At 32.4% G+C, this 4,192-nt stretch overlaps 1 long non-coding RNA gene across 1 annotated transcript; it reads right to left on the bottom strand.

The window, feature by feature from the left end:
• Positions 1 to 434: 434 nt before the first annotated feature.
• Positions 435 to 3,473, bottom strand: LOC127718837 (uncharacterized). Its single transcript, XR_007989965.1, has 2 exons — positions 3,261 to 3,473; positions 435 to 1,281 (listed from the first exon to the last, which is right to left on the bottom strand). It is a non-coding gene; the product is annotated as an uncharacterized LOC127718837 (long non-coding RNA).
• Between the last annotated feature and the right edge of the window lie 719 nt (positions 3,474 to 4,192).

Here is a 4,192-nt window from a genome sequence, read left to right as displayed (position 1 = left end):
ACCTTTGATCCCATACATGTATACCAAATATAGTTATCGTATTACTTATAATATGCCACAAATTCACTTGATAAAATCACTACACATGTAGTTTTTTAAGGAGCACTGAACAATGAAAAGGGAATAAGGACAATGGACAAATGTCTTGTCAGAAACTTCTAAACATAAGGATTCCTTATACATTATCATGATTATGATTTTAAGAATGACAAATCCATGATTTCTACCCTCTGAAATATAAAACTTCATATAAATAGTAAATGTTGTTGTCCGATTAGCATTTCATGTTTTGCATGTCTTGTATTCTGAAACTTTTGTCACAGACAGGACATAACTGGAGACCTTGGAGGAATTAAGCCTACTTATACATGTTATAAGCCTCATGGTGATAGTCAGTAATTTATCTGGAGAAAAATGAACAAGGAAGATACAAAAAGTGAAGGTAGTCTTCAGTTCCAGAACAGACATAGTTGTCAGAATTTTTTTTTTTTAATTATCTGGTTTATCCGTTCAAATAAAGACAGAAGAAATCTATCTATTACTAAAATATAACTGTTCTGAACTGCATTTTATTTAACATGTTTAATGAACGTATAGCACTGTCAACATGTACAATGTACCTGACAACAAACAAGCAACAATCTTTTAGTTCACAAGTACAACAGCTTGATCCATATGTGATCCAAAATGTGCAGAATGCTATTATGGTGGGAGGTTCAAATTCACTTTATACTTCTCTACTTTGAATATTATATCCTATATCACCTTCATTGCTGGTGATCATCATGTCATGTACATGTAGAACTTATTTTTAAACTTCTATTGGAAACCAAATTGGTCAAATATGTCTTCATAACGAGTTGAAAATATGGAATGTCTTGGACTAGGTACTGTGGCTTCCAAAGATTTAAAGATTGTCTGATGGTCTTAAATCTGTATTGTATATGACTGTTACATGTATAAATGAAAAAGGCTTTTATATCTTTGCTTTTGTACAGACATCATTGACATTTATATTAGCAAACAATTTGCATTTCCTGGCATATCTATTTGTTTGGCGGCTGAACATTTCCATGTTTTTCACATCCTTTTTAGTTTTCTGATGAAAATGCTGTTGCTTCCAGTTGATACAGATTCTATAGCTGAGCCTGTGACTGGCCATTTCTTTATGTCTAGCATGTGTGTGAATTATTCACAGTGACTCTCAATTTCATTTCCCCAAACTTTCTGTGTCTGATTCCTTTCAATAAAGCTATATAGACCAGGGAAGAATGTCTGCTCCTGAAATATCAATTTAAATACATTTATGGAATATTCTGATTTCAAAACAATGCTGACTCCATTATAAAGCTTATTTAAGATTATTTAACATCCGTTTCAGAGGAACTCATTTAATTTTTTTCTTTAATAATTATTACTAGCTTTTCCAGACTAAAAGATGAAGAAAAAATGTACATGCATGTTTGTTTAGGGTTTCCCTACCTACATGTACCCTGTTACTTAATACTAGTGTTTATTCAAACACATTTTAATTGATATGTTACTCTGGTTAATGACAGAATGTTTTATTGTCCTTAAATAAATGTTACTTACAGATATACATGTAGGTTATCTAAAAGTAAATTTATAAATTGACACTGTGAATCCATTTCTAGGATCCACATCTTCTTATCTTTGAACATTTTTTGGGGAAATAAAAACACTGGCCCTTGAGTAATCCTTTTTGGGATTAGTCCTTGAGGTGTGGATTCCCTAATCAAATTTGTACGTACATGTATTTATTATCAGAATCTGTACACAAATCTTTAAACTTGTATTTCATTTCATTTCACATTTTTTACTTTTTGTTTAGCATCATCATTTCCAGACATTAATCTTATAAGATACCTATTGATTTTGTTTGATGGTTGGTTGTTTTCTGAACAATTTAACATACATGTATGTACTATGATAGAGATAGCCTCGTCTGTCTTGTTCTTCTATATATTGATCAAGTATATGTATTGGACATGTTGAATTTAAAGATAGAGTAGTCTATCAGTCAAGAGCATAATTACTTAATCAAGTCTTCAAAATTATTTATACTAGTAATCATGGTAATGATACAAATAAAAACAAAGCAGTGGCGAACCCAGAAATTTTCTTCATAATGGGGGCCTGTACAGCCATGCTTCAGTGATTCCCTATATAAACAACCAAATTTTTCCAAAAAGGGGTCCTGAGCCCCCTGAGCTCCCCCTCTAAATCCGCCTCTGCAAAGTTACTCAATCATGTAGTTAAAGCGAAATATTTGAGTATAAAAGACTACAATAAATGGGGAATGTGTCCATAGGACACAAATGATGCCCACTCTTGCAGATCATATAAAGTTATAAAACGACATAACTGAAGAACAGTAAAAGTGATGCTACCCAAATTTGTGCTTGATCTGAGTTTTTTTGGTAATAAGTATTGTGTATAAGTTTCATAACATTTGGTTGAGGCAAACTAAAAGTCATTTTTTTTGTACATAAATTAGGCCGTTAGATTTTCTCGTTTGATTGTTTTACATTGTCATTTCGGGGCCTTTTATAGCTGACTGTGAGATATGGGCTTTGCTCATTGTTGAAGGCTGTACGGTGACCTATAGTTGTTAATTTCTGTGTCATTTGGTCTCTTGTGGAGAGTTGTCTCATTGGCAATCATACCACATCTTCTTTTTTATATGTACATAAACAGGATGAAGTTATTTTTCTCACAAAGCATTAAGCTAATATTTAATGAACACTGAAACACTAATTGCCATTCTGACCCACTGTAGCGGAGTCCAAGAATAGTGAACAATTAATTTCTTTCTTGGCAGAAAATTTCCCCTAACAATTATCTGGAGCACCACATGATATCAACATGTATCAGTGTGTGACAGAAGTAAAAAAAGTATGCTGATATTAAAACTTCTTCTGCATGTGCTGGCATAAGTATACATGTATATCTTTGCAAGTACACAGTAGAATATCATTAATAAGATGACATTATGATTTATATACTATTACCAATGAATTTAGATTTATCTGATCCCATATCTTCATTGACTTTGTAAATTATAATTTTTTGGTAGGAGAATTAGAATGAAGACTTGCAATGTATTTTCTGGGATATTGTCATGTTTTTTTAAAGTACATTGTGAATCCTCCACAAAGATTTTTTTTAATAAACACTCGAGAAGTTGCCCAATGATAGAAAAATGTCAACCTTTAATACCCTTATTTTCGAGAATTTACCTTTGAATGCTGACTTGATTATCGGGTAGCAGATATCTGGTATGTAAACTCTTCCATAGCCCGTTTGAAGCATGTTGGAAGCCTGACCATGCAATCTTTGATTTCCAAAATTTGTCTCTTCTCAAATTTCAATTCTTTCACTTTGTACTAAGGCAAAATTTCAGTTAATGCATTTTCTATGTTGTTTTTCCATTTCTACGTCGCCATCTTCAACATTTTCCTAGGTAGTGTTTAAAAGGAGCATTCTGATTGGTCGATATAAATACTTTGTGGGGTCAAATATTACGTTATATAAGGTCACAAAAGTGAAACCTTGTAGGGTACTTGTTAGATCTTCGTATGTAGTATAACGTAGTATAACGAAATCCGAGATCTATATTTTAATTAGATTGTACAGTACTTTTACTTTTACTTTAGTCTGTACTGTTCCGCCTATAGCAGACGATCCACTTTTCAGTGTAGAGTTCTATTAAATAGTCCAATAATCAAATACACTATAATCAATCACGTTGATACACATTACCACCACCTCTGTTTACACACGAAACTATGAACATCCAATGTTATATACAAGTACGAAACTGGGCGCAAGTCATTCGACCTGTAAAAGTTCATCGCTCCGTTTCAAATTCCCATACACTGTCTCTGATGAACACATTATATTACTTAAAATGTATATTATCAAATAAGCTGTCAAGTGTTGACTTCAGAACAAAATAGTTCGTTATATAGTTGAGTTGGTACAACATCTTTTATAAAGGGTTTTAAACTATGTATAAAGTGATATCTAATAGATTCAAGTTTAGAGCATCTCAAAACAAAATGAAGCCGGTTTTCTTCCTCAAATCCACATAACAGACAGAAGAACTGACTTGTTGTTTACTAAATTTGGCCTTATCACACTGATATATGCATTATACTCTAGTTTTGAT

The sequence above is a fragment of the Mytilus californianus genome, unplaced genomic scaffold (assembly GCF_021869535.1).
Source record: "Mytilus californianus isolate M0D057914Y unplaced genomic scaffold, xbMytCali1.0.p SCAF_10, whole genome shotgun sequence".
NCBI lineage: Eukaryota > Metazoa > Mollusca > Bivalvia > Mytilida > Mytilidae > Mytilus > Mytilus californianus.
This window is presented reverse-complemented; position numbering and strand designations above follow the sequence as displayed.